This window comes from Callithrix jacchus, chromosome 1 (assembly GCF_049354715.1).
Source record: "Callithrix jacchus isolate 240 chromosome 1, calJac240_pri, whole genome shotgun sequence".
Taxonomy (NCBI): domain Eukaryota; kingdom Metazoa; phylum Chordata; class Mammalia; order Primates; family Cebidae; genus Callithrix; species Callithrix jacchus.
This window is the reverse complement of record NC_133502.1, coordinates 125,873,693-125,900,472: the sequence shown is the minus strand read 5'-3', so window position 1 is coordinate 125,900,472 and position 26,780 is coordinate 125,873,693. Positions and strand designations below refer to the sequence as shown.

Genomic DNA, 26,780 nt, shown 5'->3' with positions numbered 1-26,780 from the left:
ACTATGGTATTTTCCTTTGAGCAAAATGCACTTAATGAACAATATTCAGACCATTCAAAATATCATTCACTTTTAAGTTACAGGAGTTTTAGAGCTAAACTCCACATTTAAATAAATTGAGTGCATCATTAATTAGTCAAGATCTAAGATCAGAAAAATTAAGGAACTAGTAATAAATAATCATTAAAGCAGTTTCTTAACAATCCAGTTATAACACTTTGCTTTATAAACATTAAACTTTCCACAAACACAATGTAAAATAACTAAGCTTAGGAATCATTAACTATTTTATATCTAAAAATACCAGATAGAGCATAAGAAACAAAAACCAATGAAACCATTCCCACAATCAAGATAGTGAAACGTATCTGTCAATACCAAAATTTTCTTGTTCCTCCTTCATTATCTCTCCTCCCCAGGCAACAAGTTATCTCCTTCCTATCACTATAGATAAGTTTCTAGAATTTGTATAATAAGTAGAATCATACAGTATGTATTCTTTGGATTCTTTGACTCATCATAATTATTTTGTGATAAACGTATGTTGTTGCTTATATCAACAGTTCATTCCTTGTTATTACTGAGTGATATTCCACTGTATAAATATACACAATATGTTTATCCATTCACCTATATTAATAGACATTTGGATTATTTCCCATGAGAAGCTATTACAAATAAAGCTGCTATGAATACCCATGTACAAATCTTATGGACATAATGCCTTCATTTATCTTGGGTAAATTCCTAGAACAGGATGGCTAGATTAGGTGTATATAGGTCTAAAAAACTGCCAAACAGTTTTCTAAAGTGAGTGTACCATGTTTTCACTCTTGTCAGTTTTATTTGACAGTTCCAACTGTTCCACATCCTCTTCAACACATTATAAGATCAGTCTTTTTAATTTAGACATTCTAATCAGTATGTAGTGATATCAACTTGTGATTTTAATTTGCAATTACTATTGATACTGAACATCTTTCCATTAATTTATTTTCCATCCATATATCTTCTTTGATGAAATTTCTGTTCAAATGTTTTGCCCATTTTTTAACTGAGTTGTTTATTTTCTCATACAAGTTCTTTATGTTCTCATGAAAGTTGAGAGTTCTTTATGTATTCTTGAGACAAGTCATCTATCAGACATACGCTCTGCAAATATTTTCTCCCAGTCTGTGACTTGTCTTTTCATAATCTCTTATAATGTCTTATGAAAAACAGAGGTTTTATATTTTTTATGAACTCCTATTTATTAACCTACTCTGTATAGATCATGCTTGTAATGTCATTTAAATCATGTCTGTCAGGCATGGTGGCTCACACCTGTAATCTCAGCACTTTGGGAGGTGGGTGGATCACCTGTGGTCAGGAGTTTCAGACCAGCCTGGCAAAACTCCATCTCTACTAAAAAAAAAAAGAAAAAAACACACACATACACAAAAATTAGCTGGACATAGTGGCGCACACCTGTAATTCCATCTACTCAGGAGGCTGAGACAGGAAAATCACTTGAACCAAGGAGGATGAGGTTACAGTGAACTGAGATCGCACCACTGCACTCCAACCTGGGTGACAGAGCAAGACTCCATCTCAAAAAAAAAAAAAAAAAAAAAAGAAATCATGTCTAATCCAATGTCATAAAGAAAACATTTCTCTCATGTTTTCTTCTAAATGTTTTATAATTTTAGGTTTTACATTTAGGTCTATGATGCATTTTAAACTGATTTTTGCATAATGGCACAAGGTATAAATGAAGATTCATTTTTTTACACATGGATATCCAATTTTTCCAGGACCCTTTGTTGAAAAAACTGTCCTGGCCAGGCGCATTGGATCATGCCTGTAATCCCAGTACTTGGGAGGCCAAGGCAGGAGAATTGCTTAAGTCCAGTAGTTCAAGACCAGCCTGGCGAACATAGCTGGAGTGCAATGGCATGATCTCGGCTCACCGCAACCTCCGCGTCCTGGATTCAAGTGATTCTCCTGCCTCAGCTTTCCAAGGAGCTGGGATTACAGGCATGCACCACGATGCCTGGCTAATTTTGTGTTTTTAGTAGAGACTGGGTTTCCATGTTGGTAAGGCTGGTCTGGAAATTCCAGCAATTTGGAAGGCCAGAGGTGAGCAGATCACTTGAGGCCAGGAGTTCAAGAACAGGCTGGCCAACACAGAGAAACCCTGTCTTTACTAAAAATACAAAAAAAGTATCTGGGTATGCTGGAACATGCCTGTAATTCCAGCTACTCGGGAGGCTGAAGCACAAGAATCACTTGAACCAGGGAGACAGACTGCAGTAAGCCAAGATTGTGCCACTGCATTACAGCCTGGGTGACAGAGCAAGACTCTATCTCGAAAAAAAATATATTTATATATATATATATATATATATATATATATATATATATATATATATATTTACCTTTTAAAAAAAAGCCTACTGTAATTTTAATTAGGACTGCATTAAAACTATATGTCAAGTTAAGGAGGCTTGATATCCTAGCATGGATTCATGGGTCACTGAGTCTTCTAACCCATGAACAAGGTTAATCTCTGCATTTACTTAGTTCTTTTAAATTTTTTCAGCAATGTTTCAGAGTTTGCAACATACAGGTCTTTCACATCTTTGGTCAGAGTTATTCCTAAATACTTAATAATTTAGATGTTATTGCAAATATCATTTCATTTTTAATTCAATTTCCAATTATTCATTGCTACTATACAGAAATACAATTGATTTTTACATATTGATCTTACATAATGGAATCCTGCTAAAGTCACTTAGAGCATTTTTGTAGGTTCCATCAGACCTTCTACATAATGTATCTGTGAATAAAGACAATTTTTACTTCTTTCTTTCCATTGTAGATGCTTTTTATTTCTTTTTCTTGCCTTATTGCACTGGCTAGAGCATCCAGTACAATGTTCAGGATAAATGATAACCAAAGATATCGAAATGACCAATAGACAAATATGTTCATCACTGGTCACAGCAGCACTATTCACAACAGCCAAGAGGTGAAAAGAAACCAAGTAACAATCAACAGGTGAATGGATAAACAAAATGTGATATAAACATGCAATGGAACATTACTCACCCTTCAAAAAAGAATGTAATGCTGACTTATGTTACAAAATGGATAAACCTTGAAGGAATTATGCTAAATGAAATAAGCCAGTCACAAAAAGACAAATACTAGATGATTCCACCTATGTGAGTTACGTAAAGTAGTCAAATTCATAGAGACGAAAAGTAGAAAGGGGGTTTGCCAGGGGCTGGGGTGAGGGAAGAATGGGAAGTCGTTTCATGGGTGTACAGTTTATATTAAGGATGACAAAAAAGTTCTGGGCATGAACAGTGACAATAGTTACCCAACTGTTGAAGGGAGGTTGTCTTAATACACATTTCTTTTTCTTTTTTTCAAACAGAGACAAGCTTTCACTATATTGTCCGGGCTGGAGTGTAATGGCACAAGCAGAGCTTACTGCAGCCTCAAATTCCCAGGCTCAGGAGATCCTCCCACCTCATCCTCTCAAAGTGTTGGGATTATAGGCATGACCCACCACACCTGTTCTTAAAACACATTTCCTTGATTAAAAAAAAAAAAAAAAAAAAAAGCTGAGTGCAGTGGCACACACAGTACCAGCTACTCGGGAGGCTGAAGCAGGAGGACTGCTTGAGCCCAAAAATTCAAGTACAGCCTGGGCAACATACCAAGCCCCTGTCTCTTAGCAGAAAAAAAAGAGTGAAAGAAATAGTGAGAGTTGGAAAATTTATTTTGTTCCAAATCTTATGGGGAAAGCATTCAGTCTTTTACCAATAAATATGACTCTATTTGTAGGTTTATCATACAGGCTATTTCTCAGATTAAGAAAGTTCTATTCCTAAAACTTTTTAACAAGAATGGATGTTGGGAGGTGAGGGTGGAGCAAGATGGCCAAATAGAACTCTCCATTGATTGTCCCTCCTGCCCCCAAAAGCACCTTTTTATAAGAACCAAAAATCAGGTGAGTGATCACAGTACCTGGTTTTAACATCATAGCAAAAAAAAAGAGAAGGATGAATGGTTAGACAGGTGCTGGGATACACCCTATCTTGGTTAGTGGTTTCTAGGATATGCTACAGCATCACATGGCTGTATGGGGTACCTTGGCTAGGACTCTACAATGGAACATGCAAAGAATTTGTGACAGAACCACTTGGAGCCTTACTCTCTCCTCAGAAGAGTAAGGCTGTAAGTGGTTCATCATCAACTTCAATTAAATAATTAGAAGTAACTGCAGGAGGAGGCAGAGCAAGATGGCTGAATAAAATCCTCCAGTGATGGTCCCCCGTGCAGGAACACCAAATTGAACACACACACAAAAAAGTCCTTCATAAGAACCAAAAATCAGGTGAGTGAACATAGTACCTGGTTTTAACATTGTATTAAGGAAAGAGGGGTGGGGTGCAGTGGCTCACACCTGTAATCCTAGTGCTTTGGGAGGCCAAGGCAGGCAGATCACCTGAGGTCAGGAGTTTGAGACCAGCCTGGCCAATATGGCAAAACCCCATCTCTACTAAAAATACAAAAAAAAAAAAAAATTAGTTGGGCGTGGTGGTCTGCCAAGTGTAATCCTAGCTACTCGGGAGGCTGAGGCATGAAAATCACTTGAACCCAGGAGGCAGAGGTTGCATTGAGCCAAGCTCGCACCACTGCACTCCAGCCTGGGTATAGAGCAAGACTCTGTCTCAAAAAAAAAAAAAGGAAAGAGGCACTGAAGAAAAAACAGTCTTGAATGCCTACACCACACCTCCCCCATACCCTGGCAGTGGCCATGTGACAAGTAGCAAGAATCTGTGCGCTTAGGGGAAGAAAAGTACAGTGATTGCAAGACTTCGTATTGGAACTCAGTGACGCCCTGTCAGAGTGGAAAGCAACACAGGGCAAAATCGGCCAGTGCTCACAGAAGGAGCATTTGGACCAGCCCTAGCCAAAAAATAATCATCTATCCCAAAGGTCAGAACCTGAGTTTCCGCAAGCCCCACCAATGTGGGCTAAAGTGCCCTTGGGTCCTAAATAAACTTGAAAGGCAGTCTAGGCCACAGGAACTTCAATTCCTGGCCGGGCGCGGTGGCTCACGCCTGTAATCCCAGCACTTTGGGAGGCCAAGGCGGGTGGATCACGAGGTCAAGAGATTGAGACCATCCTGGTCAACATGGTGAAACCCCGTCTCTACTAAAAATACAAAAAATTAGCTGGGCATGGTGGTGCGTGCCTGTAATCCCAGCTACTGAGGAGGCTGAGGCAGGAGAATTGCCTGAACTCAGGAGGCGGAGGTTGTGGTGAGCCGCGCCATTGCACTCCAGCCTGGGTAATGAGACCGAAACTCCGTCTCGAAAAAAAAAAAGAACTTCAATTCCGTACAAGTGCTGGTGCTATGCTAGGCTCAGAGCCAGTGGACTTGGGGTACATGTAACCTAGCGAGATACCAGCAGGGGCAGCCAACAGACTGCTTGTGTCACCCTTCCTCCAAATCGCGGTAGCATAGTTCGCAGCTCCAGGAGACTCCTGCTTGAGTTAAGGAGGAGAAAGAGTAGAAAGGACGTTGTCTTGAAACAATGGTACCAGCCAACCCACGGTAAAATAAAACACCAAGCCAACTCCCAAAGTCCCTGATTCCAGGCCTTCTGCTCCTGGACAGCATTTCTAGACCTGCCCTGGGCCAGAAGGGAACCCTCCACCATAAAAGAAAAGACTTGCGCCTGGCAGGATTCACAAGCTAACTAAAGAGCCTTGGGCCTTGAATAAAACATCAGCAGTAGCCAGGCAATACTCTTACCGAGCCTTGGTGGTGATAACCAAGTAGACTCCTTCTGCTTAAGGAAAGGAAACAGACAAAAAGTACTTTGTCTTGCAACTTGGGTCTGAGCTCATCCACAGTAAAATAAAGCACCAAGTAGATTCCTTAAGTTCCCAATTCCAGGCCCCGGCATCTGCACAGCATTTCTAGACCCATCCTGGGCCACAAGGGAACCCTCCACCCTGAAGGGAAAAACACAAGTCCGGCTAGATTCACAACCTGCTGAATAAAGAGCCCCTGGGCCTTGAATAAACATCAGTGGCAGCCACTGATCAGTGGAGAGACCCAGTACTGTGCTGGCTTCAGGTCTAACCCAGCATCAACCCAGTGGTGGTGGTTGCAGGGGTACTTGTGTTACTCCCTCCCCTCAACTCCAGGTAGCTCAGCATGGAAAGATATGTCATTTGGGGGAAAATAAGGGAAGAGAACAAGAGACTGTACCTGGTAATCCAGGGAATTCTCCTGGCTATAACCCAAGACCACTAAGGGCATACAGCTATGAGTCTACAAGAGTCACAGAATTACTGGCTTGGGCTGCCCCCTAATGCAGATACGGCTACAGAGACCAAGAACTTAGATAACAATCAATCCCTTTTGAATACTTGGAAAGCTTTTTCTAGAAGGATGGGTATAAACAAGCCCAGACTGTGAAGATTACCATAAATACCTAATTCTTCAATGCCCAGACATCAACAAACATCCACAAGCATCAAGACGATCCAGGAAAACATGACCTCACCAAACAAACTAAATAAGGCATCAGTGACCAATTCTGGAGTGACCAGAGGTATGTGACCTTTTGGACAGACAAGTCAAAATAACCATTTTAAAGAAGCTCAATGAAATTCAACATAACACAGAGAAGGAATTCAGAATCCTATCAGATAAATTTTAAAAAGACACTGAAAAAACTTTTTTTAATCAAGCAGAAATTCTGGAGCTGAAAAATTCAACTGATAAACAAGAATGCATAAGAGTCTTTCAACAGCAGAATTGATTCAGCAGAATAAAGAAATCAAGAGCGTGAAAACAGTCAGAGGGCTGGACACAGTGGCTCAGGCCTATAATCCCAGCACACTGGGAGCCTGAGACAAGCAGATCACCTGAGGTCAGGAGTTCGAAACCAGCCTGGCCAACATGGTGAAACCCCATCTCTACCAAAAATACAAAATTTAGCTGGGCGTGGTAGTGGAAGCCTGTAATCCCAGCTACTCAGGAGGCTAGACAGGGGAATTACTTGAACCCGGGAGGCAGAAGTTGCAGTGAGCTGAGATTGTACCATTGTACCCCAGGGCAGGCAACAAGGGCAAAACTCCATCTCAAAAAAAAAAAAAAAAAAAACCAGAAAAAGAAAATACAGCCAGAGGAGACAAAATAGCAAAGAATAAAAAAGAATGAAGCATGCCTAAAAAACTAGAAAATCGCCTCAAAAGGAAAAATCTAAGAGTTAGGGGCCATAACAAAGAGGTGGAGAGAGAGAAGAGGGTACCAAGTTTATTCAAAGAGATATACTACAGGGAACTTTCCAAACCTAGAGAAAGATATCAATATTCAAGTACAAGGTTACAGAATAGCAAGGAAATTTAACTCAAATAAAACTACCTCAAGACACTTAATCACCAAACTCCCAAGGATCAAGAATACAGAAAGGATTTTAAAAGCAGCAAGAGAAAAGAAACAAACAGCATACAAAGGAGCTCCAATGTGTCTGGCAGCACACTTCCCAGTGGAAACTTTGCAGGCTAGGAGAGACTGGCATGACATATTTAAAGTATTGAAGGAAAAAAAAATCTTTTATCCTATATCTTCAGTATATCCACTGAAAATATCCTTAAAACATGAAGAAGAAATAAAGACTCCCCCAAACAAACAAAAGTGGAGGGATTTCGTCAACACCAGACCTGTCCTACAAGAAATGCTAAAGGGATTTCTTCAATCTGAAAGAAAAGAATATTAATGAGCAATAAGAAATCACCTGGAGATACAAAACTCCCTGGTAATAGCAAGTACACAAATACAGAATATTAACACCATAATTCTGGTGTGTAAACTACTCGTATCTTGAAAAGAATAAAAGAGGAACCTATCAAAAACAATAACTATGGCCAGGTGCAGTAGCTCACGCCTGTATTCCCAGGTGGGGGTGGGCAGATGGCTTGAGCTCAGGAGTTCAAGACCAGCCTGGGCAACATGGCAAAACCCCGTCTCCAAAAAAAATACAAAAGTTAGCCAGGTATGGTGGTCCATACCTGTGGTCCTAGCTACTCAGGAGGCTGAGGTGCAGGGATGGTTTAAGCCAGAGAGGTTGAGGCTGCAGTGAGCTGAGACTGTGCCACTGCACTCCAGCCTGGGTGACAGAGCAAGACTGTCTGGAAAAATAAAAAATAAAAAAACCTACAACAGATACACAAAAAATAAAAGGCAAGACATTAAAACATACCACCAGAAAAAAGAAATCACTTTCACTTAAGAGAAAGGAAGGGGGAGGGGAAGGGGGAGAGGAAGAGGGAGGGGGAGAGGAAGAAGGAGGGGGAGAGGAAGGGGGAGGGGGAAGGAGGAGAAGGGGGGAGAAAGGAAAAGAAGACCAGAAAACAAATAACAAAATGGTAGGAGAAAGTACTTACTTATGAATAATGACATTGAATGTAAATAGACTAAACTCTCCATTCAAAAGACATAGAGAGGCTGAAAGGATTTAAACAAGCATGTTCGAATCATCTGCAGGCTACAAAAAATAGGCTGGACACAGTGGCTCATACCTATAATCTCAGCACTTAAGGAGGTTGATGCAGAAGGATTGCTAGACCCTAGGAATTTGAGAGTAACCTGGGCAAGATGGTAAGACCCTCTCTCCACGAAAATAAAGAAAAATTAGCCAGGTGTAGTGTCACGTGCCTGTAATCCTAGCTACTTGGGAAGCTCAAGTGGGAAGATCCCTTGAGCCCAGTAGTTTGAGGTTGTAGCAATCCGTGATCATGAGGTCATAGCAAACCACTGCACTCCAGCCTGGGGAACAAAGTGAGACTCTGTCTCTTTAAAAAAAAAAAAAAAAAAAAAAAAAACCCTTTGGCTGGGCGTGGTGGCTCACAACTGTAATCCCAGCATCCCAGCACTTTGGAAGGGCGAAACAGGTAGATTACCTAGGTCAGCAGTTTGAGACCAGCCAGACTAACATGAAGAAACCGCAACTCGACTAAAAATACAAAATTAGCCAGATGTGGTGGCACATGCCTGTAGTCCCAGCTACGCAGGAGGCTGAGGCAGGAGAATAGCTTGAACCCGGAAGGCGAAGGTTTCGGTGAGCCGAGACCATACCATCGCACTCCAGCCTGGGCAACAAGAACAAAACTCCGTCTCGAAGAAAAAAAAAACTTTAAATAAAAATTTTTAAAAAAGAAACACACTTCACCTATAAAGACACAAACAGAGTAAAAATAAAAAGGTAGAAAAAGATATTCCATGCAAATGTAAACCAAAGGAGCAGGAGTAGCTATACTTATATTAGACAAAACAGATTTCAAGATAAAAACCATAAAAATAGACAAAGAAGGTCATTATATAATGATAAGGGTGTCAATTCAGCAAGAAGATATAACAACTGTAAATATACATGCACTCAACACTGGAGTATCCAGATATATAAGTAAACATTATTAGAGATAAAGAGAGATAGACTTCCAATACAATAATTACCAGAGACTTCAACATCCCATTTTCAGCAATGGACAGATCTTCCAGAAAGAAAACTAAGAAACACTGGACTTAATCCACACTATAGACTAAATACACCAAATAGATACTTACAGAACATTTCATCTACACATTCTTCTCCTCTGCACATATAACATCCTCAAGAACAGAGTATACATTCATTAGATCACAAAAAGAGTCTTAAAATTTAAAAAAAAAAAAAAAAAAGAAATTATGTCAAATATCTTCTCTGACCACAATCCAATAAAAAAGAAATCAATAACAAGAGGAACTTTGGAAACTACACAAAATCATGTAAATTAAATAATATGCTTCTAAATGACTAGTGGAAATGAGGAAATTTAAAAATTTGGCCATGCATGGTGGATCACACCTGTAATCCCAGCATTTGGGGAGGGCAAAGGGGACAGACTGCTTGAGCCCTGGAGTGCTAGACCAGACTGGACAACATGGTGAAACCTCATCTCTAGAAAAAAATACAGTAAATTGGCCAGGCGTGGTGGTACAAACCTTTAGTTCCAGCTACTCGGGAGGCTGAGGTGAAAGAATCTCCTGAACCCAGGAGGTCAAGGTGGCAGTGAGTTGTAATTGTGCCACTGCACTCCAGCCTGGTGACAGAGTGAGACCTTGTCTCAAAAAAAGAAAGGAAAATTTAAAATTTCTTGAAACAAATGAAAATGAAAACAAAACCTATGGGATACAGCAAAAACTGTACTATGAAGAAAGTTTATAACAGTAAGTGGCTACATCACAAAAGTAGAAAAAGTTCAGATAAACAACCTAACAATGCATCTTAGAGAGCTAGAAAAGCAAAAACAAACTAAACCCAAAATTAGTAGAAGAAAAAGATCAGAGCAGAAATAAAAGAAATTGAAACAGAAAAAACACAGAAGATGAAAGGAAAAGAAAACTTGTTTTTTTTTTTGCAAAGATAAACAAAATGTACAAACCTTTAGCCAGACTAAGAAAAACAGAGAGAAGCCGCAGATAAATAAAATCAGAGATGAAAAAGGAGACATTACAAGCAATATCACAGAAATTCAAAGGATCATTAGAAACTGCTGGCCAGACTTGAAAGCTCATGCCTGTAATCCCAGCACTTTGAGAGGCCAAGGCAGGCAGATCACTTGAGGTCAGGAGTTTGAGACCAGCATGGCCAACATGGTGAAACCTCATCTCCACTAAAAATACAAAAATTAGCCGGGCATGGTGGTACACGCCTGTAATCCCAGCTCTTCAAGAGGCTTAGGCAGGAGAATTTCTTCAACCTGGGAGGCAGAGGTTGCAATGAGCAGAAATTGCACCCCTGCACTTTGCACTCTAGCCTGGGTGACACAGTTAAATTCTGTCTCAAAAAAAAAGAAAGAAACTACTGCGACTATGAGCAACTATATGCCAATAAATTTAAAAAACCTAAAAGAAACTGCTAAATTCCTAGAAACATACAACCTACCAAAACTGAACCATGCAGACATCCAAAACCTAAATAGACCAACAAGTAACGAGACTGAAGAAGTTCTAGGAAGTCTCCCAGCAAAGAAAAGCCCAAGACCTAATGGCTTCATTGCTGAATTTTACTGAAGATTTAAAGAATTAATACCATTCCTACTCAAATTATTCTGAAAAAGAACAGAATACTTCCAAACTCATTCTATGAGGCCAGTATGAACCTGATACCAAAACCAGACAAAGACACATCCAAGAAAAACTGGCTGGACACACTGGCTCACACCTGTAACCACAGCACTTTGGCAGGCCAAGGTGGGCGGATCACCTGAGGTCAGGAGTTCAAGACAAGCTTGGCCAACATGGTGAAACCCCATCTCTACCAAACCTACAAAAAAAAATTAGCCAGGTGTGGTGGCAGGTACCTGTAATCCCAGCTACTCAGGAGGCTAAAGCAGGAGAATCACTTAAACCTAGGAAGTGGGGGTTGCAAAGATCACACCATTCCACTCCAGCCTGGGCGATGAGAGCAAGACTCCAAGACTCCCAAAAAAAAGGAAGAAAATTACAGGCCACTATCTCTGATGAACATTGTTGCAAAACTCCTCAACAAAACACTGGCAAACCAAATTCAAGACCAGCCTAGCCAAAAGGGTGAAACCTTGTCTCTACTAAAAACACAAAAAAAGTAGCCAAGTGTGGTGATGCGTGCCTGTAATCCCAGGTACTCGGGAGACTGAGGCAGGAGAATTGCTTGAACCTGGCAGAGGCAGAGGTTGCAGTGAGCCGAGATCGTGCCATTGCACTCTAGTCTGAAAGACAAGAGTGAAACTCTGCCTCAAAAAAGAGTAATAAATAAATAAATAACAAACCGAATTCAACAATGTATTGAAAAGATTATTCAACATAACCAAGTGGGATTTATATCAGGGAGACAAGAGCAGTTCCCAATAAACAAATGAGTCAATGTGATACAGCCTCTAAACAGAATAAAGGACAAAAACCATATGATCATTTCAACTGATGCTGAAAAAGCATTTGATAAAACTCAATATCTTTTCACTATAAAAACTCTCAAAAAATTGGGTATAGAAGGAACATACCTCAACACAATAAAAGCTATATACAACAGACCCACAACAGAGTCTGATTTCCCCATTTAGCATTCTATGAAAAGCCTTACCTCTAAGATATGAAACACAACAAGGATGCCCACTTTCAATACTGTTATTCAACATAGTACCGGAAGTCCTAGCTAGAGCAATTAGATAAGGAAAAAATAAAGATACCCAAATTAGAAAGGAACTAGTCAAATTACTCTTATTTACAAATGATATGAGGCCAGGCATGGTGGCTCACACCTATAATCCCAGCACTTTGGGAGGTTGAGGAGGGTGGATTACTTAAGGTCAGGAGTTCGAGACCAGCCTGGCCAACATGGTGAAACTCCATCTTTTGGTAGATTAAAAAAATATATACAAAAATGTAGCCGAGAGTAGTGGCTCACATCTGCAATCCCAGGACTCTGGGAGGCTGAGGCAGAAGGATCACTTGAGGTCAAGAACTTGATAATGGTCTGACCAATATGGCAAAACCCCATCTCTACTAAAAATATAAAAATTAACCATGTGTGGGAGTGTGTGCCTGTAGTCCAGCTACTCAGGAAGCTGAGGCATGAGAATCACGTGAACCTGGTGGGGGGAGGTTGCAGAGACCCAAGATTATACCACTGTACTTCAGCCTGGGCAACAGAGTGAGACCCTGTCTCAAAAAAAAAAAAAAAAAAAAAAAGTGAAATAATATATTTGGAAAAATATAAAGACTCCACCAAAAACTATTAAAACTAACACATTCGGCCAGGAACAGAGGCTCACACCTATAATTCCAGCACTCTGGGAGGCCAAGGTGGGCCTATCACCTGAGGTCAGGAGTTCAAGACCAGCTTGGCCAACATGATGAAACCCCAACTCTACTAAAAGTACAAAAGTTAGCTGGGCATGGTGGTGCACACCTGTAGTGCCAGCTACTTGGGAGGTTGAGGTAGGAGAATCACCTGAACTCTGGAGGTAGAGGTTGCAGTGAGCTGAGATCATGCCACTGCACTCTAACATGGGCAACACAGCAAGACTTGTCTCAAAAAAAAAAAGAAGAAGAACTAATAAATTCACTAAAGTTTCAGGATACAAAATTAATATACAATAATCAGTAGCATTTCCATATGTCAACAATGACCTATCTGAAAAAGAAATTTAAAAAAAAACTCTCATTTACAGTATCTACAAAAAAATAAAGTACTTAATAACTTAACTCAAGTGAAGGTTAACCTAATAAACTTAACCAAAGAAGTGAAAAATCACTAGCACTAAAACTACAAATCACTGATGCAAGAAATTAAAGAGAACACACAAAAAAAAATGGAAAGAGACCAGGCGTGGTGGGTCATGTCCATAATCTCAGCACATCGGAAAGCCAAGGTGGGAAGATTGCTTGAATGAGCCAATAGGTCCAGGACCAGGCTGGGCAACACAACAAGAACTTGTCTCTACTGATAATTTAAAAAAAAAAAAAGATTAACCAGGTCTGGCGATGCACTTGTAGTCTCAGGTACTCAGGAAGCTGAGGCGGGAAGATCTCTTGAGCCTAGGAGGTCTAGACTGCAGTGAGCCATGATTGTGCCACTACACTCCAGCCTGGAGAACAGTGTGAGACCCTGTCTCCAAACAAAAAAGAAAAAGATATTCCATATTCATGGATTGAAAGAATCAAAATTGTCAAAAAAAAAAAAAAGGTCCATACTACATACACAAAGCAATCTATATTAAATGCAATCTCTATCAAAATACCAATGGCATTTTCCAAATAAATAGAAAAATAAATCTGAAAATTTCTATGGAGCCACAGAGGACCCAGAAGAGCCAAAGCTATCCTGAACAAAAACAACAAAACTGGAAGAATCACATTATCTGACTTCAAAGCTACAGTAGCCAAACAGCACGTTACTGGCATTAAAACAGACACACATACCAATAGAACATAATAGAGAGCCCAGAAATAAATCCATACATCTACAATGAACTTATTTTCAACAAAAGTGGTATGAACAGACAATGAGAAAAGGGCAGTCTCTTCAACAAATAGTGCTGGGAAAACTAGATATCCATATGCAGAAGAAGGAAAACTCTATATCCCTATTTCTCACCATATACAAGTTCAAATCAAGATAAAGACTTAAGTCTAAAACCTCAAACTATGAAACTACTACAAGAAAACATTAGGGATACTCTCCAGGACACCTGTGTGGGCAAAGATTTCTTTTTTCTTTTTGAGATAGGGTCTCACTCTGTCGCCCAGACTGGAGTGCAGTAGCACGATCTGAGCTCACTTCAGCCTCCGCCTCCCTGGCTCAAGTGATTCTCCTCCCTCAGCCTCCTAAGTAGCTGGGATTACAGGTGCCTGCCACCATGGCCTGGCTAATGTTTGTATTTTTAGTAGAGACAGGGTTTCACCATGTTGGCCAGGCTGCTCTTGAACTCCTGACCTCAAATGATCCACCCAAAGTGCTGAAATTACAGGCTTGAGCAACCACGCCCAGTCAAGATTTCTTTATTACTACCCCAAAAGCACAGGTAACTAAAGCAAAATAGGCAAATGGGAGGCCGGGCGTGGTGGCTCACACCTGTAATCCAAGCACTTTGGAGGCCAAGGTGGGCAGACCAGCCTGATCAACATGGTGAAACCCCGTCTTAAAAAAAATAAAAAATAAAAAAAAATAGGCAAATGGGATCACATGAAGTTAAAAATCTTCTGTACGGCAAAGGAAACAATCAACAAAGCAACAACCTACAGAAGGAAGAAAATATTTGCAAACTATCCATTTGACAAGGTACTAATAACCAGAACATGCACCAAGCACGGTGGCTCACACCTGTAATCACAGCACTTTGGGAAGCCAAGGTGGGTGGATCACCTGAGGTTAGAAGTTCAAGACCAGCCTAGCCAACACAGGGTGAAAAACCATCTCTACTAAAAATACAAAAATTAGCTGGGCATGGTGACACACACCTGTAGTCCCAGCTACTCGAGATGCTGAGGCAGGAGAATTGCTTTAAACCAGGAGGCGGAGGATAAAGTAAGCAGAGATCAAGCCACTGCACTCCAGCCAAAAAACAAATAACCAGAACATCTAAGGACCTCAAACAGGAAAAAAAAATCTAATAATCCAATTTTAAAAACAGTCAAAATATCTGAATGGGTTTTTCTCAAAAGAAGACATACACAAATGGCAAACAGGTATATAAAAAGGTGCTCCACATCACTGATCATCAGAGAAATGCATCAGAATTTCTCTAATCAAAACTACAATGAGGTATCATCTCGCACAAGTTAAAATGGCTTATGTCCAAAAGACAGACAATAACAAATGCTGGCAAGGGTGTGGAGAAAAGGAAACCCTCATACACTGTTGGTGGGACCATAAACTAGTATGGCCGCTATGGAGAACAGTATAGAGGTTTCTCAAAAAATTAAAAACAGAACTACCAAATGATCCAGCAATCCCACTGTGATAGATATCTACCAAAGAGAAAGAAAATCAGTACATCAAAGAAATACTGACACTTCCATGTTTATTGCAGCACTATTCACAACAGCCAAGATTTGGAAGCAACCTCAATGTCCATCAACAGACAATTGGATAAAGAAAATGTGGAATATATACCCCAATGGAGTACTATTCAGCCATAAAAAAGGCGAAGATTCTGTCATTTACAATAACATGAATAGAAGTAGAGGTCATTAAGTTAAGTAAGCCAGGCACAGAAACACAAACTTCACATGTTTTCACTTCGCTTACTCATTTGTGAGAGATAGAATTTAAAATAATGAACTTAAATACAGAGTAAAATGATAGCTACCAGAGGCAGCAAAAGGCAGTGGGGAGGTGGGAGAAAAATGGGGATGGTTAAAACATACAAAAAGAGTTAGAATGGGCCGGGCACGGAGGCTCACGCCTATAATCCCAGCACTTTGGGAGGCCAAGGCGGGTGGATCACGAGGTCAAGAGATGGAGACCATCCTGGTCAACATGGTGAAACCCCGTCTCTACTAAAAATACAAAAACTAGCTGGGCATGGTGGTGCACAGCTGTAGTCCCAGCTACTCGGGAGGCTGAGGCAGAAGAATTGCTTAAACCCAGGAGGTGGAGGTTGCGGTGAGCCGAGATCGCGCCATTGCACTCCAGCCTGGGTAACAAGAGCGAAACTTCGTCTCAAAAAAAAAAAAAAAGAGTTAGAATGAATAAGATCTAGTATTTGATAACACAACAGGGTGACTACAGTCGATAATAATTTATTGTATATTTAAAAATAATTAAACGTATCATTGGAATATTTGAACAAAGAAATGATAAACACATAAGGTGATACATAGTCTATTTACCCTCATGTAAACACGCAGTGTATGCCTATACCAAAATATCTCATGCATCCCATAAATATATACACCTACTATGCACCCATAAAAACTTAAAATTTAAAGAAAAAAATGGATATTAGAATTTGTCAAACACTTTTTCTGTCCTTTTTCTGATCATATAGTTTTTTTTTATTTGTTAATATGATAAATTACATTCATTTTCAAGTTATAGATCAGTCCTGAATTCCTGACATAAATCCCACTTGGGTCATTATCTGTCACCCTTTTTATATGTTCTTGAATTCTATTTGCTACAATTTTGTGTAAAATTTTTTATCTGTTAACCAGGAATACTAGCCCATGGTTTTCTTGCAATATCTTTGGTTCTGGTATCAAGATAATACTAATGTTACAGAACAAGTTGGGAAAAATTTCCTCCTCTTCAATTTTCTGAAAGAGGTTGTACAGAAATGATATTATTTCTTCCTTAAATGTCCGATAGACTTTACCTGTGAAATCATGTGAGTCTGGAATCTTTCTGTTCGTACATTTTTAAACTACGAATTCAATTCCTTTAACATATACAAGATTGTTTAGCTTACCTATTTCTTCTTTCTTTCTTTCTCTTTCTTTCCTTCTTTTGACAGGTTAGCTTACCTTCTCTCTCTCTCTCTCTCTCTCTCTCTCACTCTCTCTCTGGGTCTTTCTCAACAGGGTCTTGCTCTGTTGCAAAGCCTGGAGTGCAATGGCACAATGACAGCTCACTGCAGCCTCAAACTTCCAGTCGCAAGTGATCCTCCCACCTCAGCCTCTCAAGTAGCTGGGACCATGGACATGCACCACCATACCCAGTTAATTTATTTTTGTAGAGATGAGGTCTCACCATGTTTCCCAGGCTGATCTAAAACTCCTGGGCTCAAGTGAGTCTCCCCCCTCCCCAAAGTGCTGGGATTAGAGGCATGAGCCACCTTGCCAAGCTCCTATTTCTTCTTGAATAAACTTTTGTAGTTTGTCTTTTAAGGAATTTGTTATTCTAAGTTGTCAAAATTTATTGGCATAAAGTTGTTCACAATATTCTATTATCTTTAGAAAATGTAATGATATCACCTCTCTAATTCCTGATATTAGTAATTTGTGTCTTCTCTTTTTGTCTAATCAGCCCGGTTAGAAGTTTATCTATTTTAAAACTCACCTTTGGTTTCATTGATTTTTTTCTTGCTTTTCTGTTTCATATTTCTTTGAAGTCTACTTTGATCTTTATTATTTTCTTTTCTCTGCTTATGCAGAGTTTAATTTGCTCTTCTTTCTCAAGTTTCTTAAGGCGGAATCTAAAGTCACTGACTTCTAATGCAGATATTTAGTGCAAAAAATTGCCTCCTAAGTAATGTTTCAGTGGCACCCCATAAATCTGGGTATGTTGTGTGTTTTCCTTTTTTTGAGACAGAATCTCTCACTCTGTTACCCAGGCTGGAGTGCAGTGATGTTATCTTGGATCACCTCCTGGGTTCAAGCGATACTCATGCCTCAGCCTCCTGAGTAGCTGGGATTACAGGCATAAGCCACTGTGCCAGGCAATATTTTTATTCTGTTTAAAATATCTTTTATAATTTTTTTCTTTTTTTAACTTCAATTCTTTATTCCTTTTCTTTCTTTTTTTTTTATCTTCACTCTGTTTTCTAAAACCTCACCTGGTCCCAGGACTTTGGGAGGCCGAGACGCGTGGATCACGAGGTCAAGAGATCGAGACCATCCTGGTCAGCATGGTGAAACCCCGTCTCTACTAAAAATACAAAAAATTAGCTGGGCATAGTGGCTCGTGCCTGTAATCCCAGCTACTCAGGAGGCTGAGGCAGGAGAATTGCTTGAACCCAGGAGGCGGAGGTGCGGTGAGCTGAGATCGTGCCATTGCACTCCAGCCTGGGTAACAAGAGCAAAACTCCGTCTCAAAAAAAAAAAACAAAAAAAAAAACCTCACCTGGATCAAAATGTTTTTTAATTTTCTTTTTTAAAATATATTTTATTTGCCCCATAGATAATTTTAAAGTATGCTTTTTCAAGTGAGGTTTCTTTCTTTCTTTTTTTTTTTTTTTTTTTCAGACAGAGTTTTGCTGTTGTTACCCAGACTGGAGTGCAATGGCACGATCTCGGCTCACCGCAACCTCCACCTCCTGGGCTCAAGCAATTCTCCTGCCTCAGCCTCCTGAGTAGCTGGGACTACAGGCACACACCACCATGCCCAGCTAATTTTTGTATTTTTAGTAGCGACGGGGTTTCACCTTGTTGACCAGGATGGTCTCGATCTCTCGATCTCGTGATCCACCCGCCTCGGCCTCCCAAAGTGCTGGGATTATAGGCGTGAGTCACCGCGCCTGGCCTCAAGTGAGGTTTCTTACTAAAAAACTGCAAATTAAAATTTAAAAAATGAAATAAACCAAAAGAGAGACAAATTTAATTTTAAAAAGTAAAAACAAATTAAAACAGGCCGGGAAAGGTGGGCCATGCCTGTAATCCCTGCACTTTGGAAGGTGATGGCAGGTGGATCACAAGATCAACAGTTCAAGACTAGCCTGGCCAAGATGGTGAAACCCTGTCTCTACTAAAACTCCGAAAATTGTCCAGGTGTGGTGGCCAGCACCTATAATCCCAGCTAATTGTAAGGAGGCTGAGGCAGGAGAATCGCTTGAACGCAGGTGGCAGAGGGTGCAGTGAGCCAAGATCACACCACTGCACTCCAGCCTGAGTGACAGAGTGAGACTCTGTCTCAAAAAAAAAAAGAAAAAGTTTTTTTAATGAAAAGAAAGTAAAAAAAATTTTTTTAAATAAAGTATGTTTTTCAGTTTCCAAATCTTGTACTTGGGAAATCTCCAAGAATCTTTCTGTTACTGATTTCTCACTTAATTGCCTTATGGTCTGAGAATGTACTTTATATAACCTGAATTCTTTTACAGTTATCAAGACTTGTTTTATGGCTAAGAATGTGGTCTTTTTTTTTTTCCCATTTATTTTTTGTAAAGACAGGGTCTTGCTATGTTGCTCAGCCTAGTCTTGAAATCCTGGGATCTCAAAGTGCTGGGATTACAGGAGTAAGACACCATGCTCAGCCTGAATGTGGTCTGTCTTATTGAATATTCCATATTTCATGTGTACTTTAGCCAAACGTCTCTTCTATTGTTGGGCAGAGCGCTTTATAAATGTCAATCAAGTCAAGTAAACAGTGTTAACAAGTCTACTACTAGATCCTTGCTGGTTTTCTGTCAACTTGTACTGTCAATTAGTAAGAGAATGGCATTAAATTATCTGACTAAAATTATGGATTTGTTCTTTTCTCCTTTCAGTCTATCAGTTTTTGCTCCACGTATTTCCAAACCGTTATTAAAGGCATAAACATTAAGGACTGTCATATCCTTTCAATCAACCAATCCCTTTACCATTATTTAAAAAATTATCCTTCTTCATTCCTGATAAAAATTAGTCTGCATGAAACAAAAGCTACTTTTCAATTTTAGATTTTATTAATACTTTCATCTCACATGAAATGTATGTATAGGATGCCTTTAGATTTACCTAAAATAAATTTATAAACATGTTAATTGTAAACATTAGTGATGTGTAGATAATAGCATTTTGATGGTTTTTACATTTTAATTTTCTTTTTCTTTTCTTTTCCTTTTTTTTTTTTTTTTTGGAGGCAGGATCTCACTCTTTTGCCTAGGCTGGAATGCAGTGGCACAATCATAGCTCACTTCAGCCTCAAACTCCCAGGCTCAAGTGATCCTCCCAGCTCAGCCTCCTGAGTAGCTGAGACTACAGGCATGCAGCACCACATCCAGCTAATTTTTTCTAACTTTATTGTAGAGATTGACATCTCTCTATGCTACCCAAGCTGGTCTTGAACTCCTAGCCTCAAATGACTCTCCAGCTTCCACCTCCTGAGTCACTGAGATTGAGACAGAGTTTTGCTCTTGTTGCCCAGGCTGGAGTGCAAAGGCAAGATCTCGGCTCACTGCAACCTCCCCCACCCCTCCCCACTGGACAATCCATTCTCCTGCCTCAGTCTCCCTAGTAGCTGGGATTACAGGTGCCCCCGCCCCCAACACACCCAGCTGATTTTTGTATTTTTAATAAAGACGGGGTTTCACAATGTTGGCCAGGCTGGTCCTGAACTCCTGACCTCAGGTGATCCTACCACCTCAGCCTCCCAAAGTGCAGGGATTATAGGCGAGAGCCACCATGCCCAGCCCTGACTAGCTTTTTTTATTTTAAAACACATAATTGAAAAATAAAAATATAACTTATTTAAGGCATATAATATGATGATGTGGTATATATATATATACACACATACATTATGTACTGATTACCATAGTCAAATTAACACATCCAACATCACCACCCACAGTGACCATGGCAGGTGGTGGGAATAAGGATACTTAAAATTTGCTCTCTTCATCTAATTCCAAGTAAACAATACAGTATTATCAACTACGGTAACCATGCTGTATATTACATACCCTCCCCATTTCCCCTACATCCTCCCCAGGCCCTAGGAACCACTCTTGTATACTCTGCTTTTATGAGTTCAACTTTTTAGATTCCACCTATAAATGAGATTATACAATATTTATCTTTCTGTTTCTGGCTTATTTCACTTAGCATAATATCTTCCAGGTTCATCCATAAGTCACAAACGACAGAACTTCCTTCTTTTCATGGCTGAATAGTCTTCAGCTGTGTGTGTGTATGCCACAATTTCTTTTTAATTTTTTTGGGACAAAGTCTCACTCTGTCACCCAGGATGGAGTGCAGTGGTGCTCATCTCAGCTCACTGCAACCTCCGCCTGCCAGGTTCAGGTGATTCTCCTGCCTCAGCCTCCTGAGTAGCTGGGACTACAGGTGCGCACCACCAGGCCCAGCTAATTTTTTGTATTTTTAGTAGAGATGTGGTTTCACCGTGCCTAGCTAGGCTGGTCTCCAACGCCTGACTTCGTGATCCGCCCACCTCAGCCTCCTAAAGTGATAGGATTACAGGCGTGAGCCACCACGCCTGGCCAATTTCATTATACATTCATCTGTCGATGGACACTAAGGCTACTTCAATATCTTGGCTATTGTGAATCATGCTGCAATGAACATGGGGGTACAGATATTTCTTCAATCTACTTGCTTTGGATATACACCTAGAAGTGGGATTGCTGAATTGTACAGTAGTTCTATTTTTAATTTTGAGAAGAACCTCCATATTGTGTTCTACAATGGCTTTTCCAATTTACATTCGCACCAATAGGGTACAAGAGTTCTCTTTCACCACACCCATATTGATACTTAGTATTAACAAAAACTTTTGAAGAATGAAACTACTTGTAAAATTCAATTTATATATACAGTTTAACAATTAAAATTCATTTCCTAAAGCCAGGTGTGGTGGCTCACGCCTATAATCCCAGCAGTTTGGGAGGCTGAGGCAGGTGGATCATGAGGTCAAGATTTGGAGACCAGCCAAGCTAGGCATGGTGAAACCCCATCTCTACTAAAAATACAAAAAATTAGCCCAACGTTGTGGCACGTGACCATCCTGGTCAACAAGGTGACACCCCATCTCTACTAAAAATACAAAAATTAGCCAGGTGTGGTGGCATGTGCCTGTATTCCCAGCCACTCGAGAATCTGAGGCAGGAGAATCGCTTGAACCCGGGAGGCAAAGGTTGCAGTAAGGTGAGAACATGCTACGGCACTCCAGCCTGGGAGACAGAGCAAGACTCCGTCTAAAAAAAAAAAAAATTCATTTTCTAACTATAATTTTTCTATTTTTTGTAGAGATGGGATCTCACTATGTTGCCTAAGTTGGTTCTGAATTTCTGGGCTTAAGCAATATCCACCTGCCTCAGCCTCCCTAAGCACTGGGATTACAGGCATGAGCCACCTTGCTCAGGCACCTTACTGTTTAGAACCGTACATATTCTAATAAATACCATTAATATCAACAAAACACTATTAACTTCAATTACAAGACTAAATGTACGAGGTTAGGTTGCTCAGAGTGACACCCTGTCACTAAATAAATAAATAAAACTAGGCCAGGCACAGTAGCTCATGCCTGTAATCCCAGCACTTTGGGAGGCCAAGGTGGGTAGATCATGAGACCAGCCTGGGCAACATGGTGAAACTCCATCTCTACTAAAAATATACAAATCAGCCAGGTGTGGTGGCATGCACCTGTAGTCCCAGCTACTCAGGAGGCTGAGACAGGAGAATTGCTTGAACCCGGGACAGGGAGGCTGCAGTGAGCCGAGACTGCACTGCTGCACTCCATGCAAAATGAATGATAAACTCTGTTAAACCACAAAGAAAGTACATTTTTATCAAAGCTATTTGCTACATTTAAGCAGTTTAAAATAGGAGTTTGGTAACTTCCATTAAAAAGCATTATCAGGCTGGGCTCAGTGGCTCCCGCCTGTAATCCCAGCACTTTGAGAGGCCAACGTGGGTGGATCACCTGAGATCAGGAGTTCAAGACCAGCCTGACCAACATGGAGAAACCCCGTCTCTACCAAAAATACAAAATTAGCCAGGTGTAGTATCGCATGCCTGTAATCCCAGCTACACAGGAGGCTGAGGCAAGAGGATTGTTTGAGCCATGAGTGTCACTGCACCTGTGAAACAGCAAGACCCCCATCTCAAAAAAATAAATAAAAACAAAAATTAGCCGGGCATGGTGGCACGTGCCTGTAATCCCAGCCACTAGGGAGGCTGAGGCAGGACAATCGCTTGAACCCAGGAGGCAGAGGTTGTGGTGAGCCGAGATCACACCACTGCACTCCAGCCTGGGTAACAAGAGTGAAACTGACTCGAAAAAAAGGCATTATCATAGTCAGGTTGACTGTCCGCAGAACTACAAAATAGAAGTCATTTCATATAAAATCAGTTCCTTTTCATAACACAAAGCAGTCTAATTCTCTACCATTGTGCCTACCACTGAAAGTTTTATAAATTAGAGGGTTATAAAGAAGGGATACAAACACAAATGCCTAAAAGGCACTGGGCATGATATGAAGAGTTGTGGGAACTAGAGAGAACGCAGGCTGCCACTACTACTAGGATCCATCCAGTAGTTGCCAAATTAACTTGGAAAAATCAGAACTTCCTTTTTACCTTTTTAAAGAAATCAGGATTTTTATATAAATGTCCAAGTTTTGAAATATTGGCAACTAATTAAAAATTCCTAAACATTAAGTCCAAACAAAACTGCGTAAGAAGGGTATATGCATCTAAAGGTTAAAAATCTAGAGAAGAATCGCTTTTAATTTCCATTACAAAATATACTGACTGGCTGGCTGTGACAGCTCAAGCCTATAATCCCAGCACTCTGGGAGGTTGTGAGCAGGGGTGGGGCAGCAGATAATTTGTGGTCAGGAGTTTGAGACCAGCCTGGCTAACACAGCAAAACCCTATCACTATTTAAAATACAAAAAGTTATCTAAGCCCACACAAATAATAATAATAATAATAAAATTAGCCAGGTGTGGTGGTGCACGCCTGTGGTCCCAGCTACTCAGGAGGCTGAGCATGAGAATTATTTGAACCCTGGAGGTGGAGGCTGCAGTAAGCTGAAATAGTGCCACTGGCAATGAGTGTCTGCAGCTTTTCCAGGAGCATGGTGCAAGGTATGGGAGAATCTACTATTGTAGAAGAGAATGCACTCCAGCCTGCATGACAGAGGGAGACTCTGCTTTAAAAAAAATATATATATATAAAAATACACACAACACACACACACACACAGAGAGAGAGAGAGAGAGAGAGAGAGAGATTTACTTAAGAGGTTAAACGGCTAACTTTACCAATAAAGACATATGAGCCAATGAAGCTAACAAACTGACAATAAAACCACACTGAAGGAAATGAAAAAATAATCCAAATAACTATTTTCTCTTAAGAGACAGGATCTCACTCTGTCACTCAAGCAACCATACAGTGGTGCCATTATAGCTTACCACAGCCCTGGACTTCTTGGGCTCAAATAATCCTCCCATTTCAGCCTCCTGATGAGTAGTTATGACTACAGATGTGCAACACCAGGCCCAGCTAATTTTTTTTTAATGTACATGATATGGTTTGGCTGTGTCCCTACCAAAATCTTATCTTGAATTTTAACTCCCACAATTCCCACATCATGGGAGGAACCCAGTGAGAGGTAACTGAATCATAGGGGCAGGTCTTTCCCATGCTGTTCCCCTGGTAATGAATAAGTCTCACGAGATCTGATGGTTTTAAAAGAAAAAAGTAGGCCAGGCACGGTGGCTCATGCCTATAATCCCAGCACTTTGGGAGGGCGAGGCGGGTGGATCACGAGGTCAAGGGATCGAGACCATCCTGGTCAACAACGTGAAACCCCGTCTCTACTAAAAATACAAAAATTAGCTGGGCATGGTGGCGCATGCCTGTAGTACTAGCTACTTGGGAGGCTGAGGCAGGAGAACTGCCTGAACCCAGAAGGTGAAGGTTGCAGTGAGCCAAGATTGTGCCATTGCACTCCAGTCTGGGTAACAAGAGCAAAACTCCATCTTAAAAAAAAAAAAAGAAAAAAGAAAAAAAGTTTCCCTGCACAAGCTCTCTCTTTGCCTGCTACCATTCATGTAAGATGTGACTTGCTCCTCCTTGCCTTCTGCCATTTGAGGCCTCCCCAGTCACATGGAACTGTAAGTCCAATGAGTCTCTTTCCTTATAAATTGCCCAGTCTCAGCTGTCTTTATTAGCAGCATGAGAACAGATTAATACAATAAATTGGTACCAGTAGAGTAGGGTGCTGCTGAAAAGATACCCAAAAATGTGGAAGCAACTTTGGAAATATGTAACAGGCAAAGGCTAGAACAGTTTGGAGGGCTCAGAAGAAGACAGGAAAATGTGGCAAAGTTTGGAACTCCCTAGACACTTGTTGAATGGTTTTGACCAAAATGCTGATAGTGATATGAAGTCCAGGCTGAGGTGCTCTCAGATGGAGATGAGGAACTTGTTGGAAACTAGAGAAAAAGTGACTCTTGTTATGTTTTAGCAGAGACACTGGTGGCATTTTGCTCCTCCCCTAGAGATTTGTGGAACTTTGAACTTGAGAGAGATGATTTAGGGTATCTGGCAGAAGAAGCGTCTAAGCAGCAAAGCATTCAAGAGGTGACCTGGGTGCTGTTAAAAGTATTGGCTCTTAAAAGAAAAGCAAAGCTTAAAAGTTCAGAAAATTTGCATCCTGACAATGTAGTAGAAAAGAAAATCCTGTGTGGTGGCTCACGCCTATAATCCCAGCACTTTGGGAGGCTGAGGCGGGTGGATCACGAGGTCAAGAGATCGAGACCATCCTGGTCAACAAGGTGAAACCCCATCTCTACTAAAAATACAAAAATTAGCTGTGCATGGTGGTGCATGCCTGTAGTCCCAGCTACTCGGGAGGCTGAGGCAGGAGAATTGCTTGAACCCAGGAGGCGGAGGTTGTGGGGAGCTGAGATCGTGCCATTGCACTCCAGTCTGGGTAACAAGAGCGAAACACCGTCTCAAAAAAAAAAAAAAAAAAGAAAGGAAAAGAAAAGAAAATCCCATTTTCTGAGGAGAAATCCAAGCCAGCTACATAAATTTGCATAATTATCAAGGAGTGGAATGTTAATCCCCAAGACAATGGAAAAAATGTCTCCAGGGTATGTCAGAGGTTCTTCACGCAGCCCCTCCCATCACAGGCCCAGAGGCCTAGAAAGAAAAAGTGGTTTCCTGGGCTGGGTCCAGGGTCCAGTGCTGTGTGTAGGCTAGGGACTTGGTGCACTGCATCCCAGCCGCTTCAGCTGTGATTAAAATAAGCCAAGGTACAGCTCAAGCCATGGCTTCAGAGGGTGCAATCCCAAAGCCTTGGTAGTTTCCATGTGATGCTAAGCCAGCAAGTGCACAGAAGTCAAGAACTGGGGTTTGGGAACGTCTGCCTAGATTTCAGAGGATGTATGGAAATGCCCGGATGGGCAGGAGGAAGTTCACTGCAGGGGCAGGGCTCTCATGGAGAACATCTGCTAGGACAATGAGGAAGGGAAATGTGGGGTGGGAACCCCAACAAAGAGTCTCCCTCCACTGGGGTGCTGGCTAGTGGAGCTGTGAGAAGGTAGTCACCATCCTCCAGACCCCAGAATAGAGGATCCTCCCACAGCTTGCACTGTGCTCCTAGAAAAGCTGCAGACACTCATTGCCAGCCCGTGAAAGTAGCCAGAAGGGAGGCTGTACCCTGCAAAGCCACAGGGGAGGAGCTGCCCAAGACCCATGGGAACCTACCTCTTGCATCAGCATGACCTGAATGTGGGACATAGAGTCAAAGGAGATCATTCTGGAGATTTAAGATTTGACTGCC

The 26,780-nt window shown here is 40.9% G+C and overlaps 1 protein-coding gene across 9 annotated transcripts in view; it reads right to left on the bottom strand.

Annotated features, from left to right (window-relative positions):
• The window catches only part of DENND4C (DENN domain containing 4C), a 229,387-nt gene that overhangs the window by 92,743 nt on the left and 109,864 nt on the right, over positions 1-26,780 (bottom strand). For 2 of the 9 annotated variants that reach the window (XM_054256524.2, XM_078369899.1), the window contains exon 2: positions 1,468-1,589. The exons of the other annotated variants lie outside the window; for them this stretch is intronic. The gene's annotated coding sequence lies outside the window, so the exon portion shown is untranslated. The remainder of the gene's footprint in view (positions 1-1,467; positions 1,590-26,780) is intronic. 9 annotated transcript variants of the gene reach the window in all.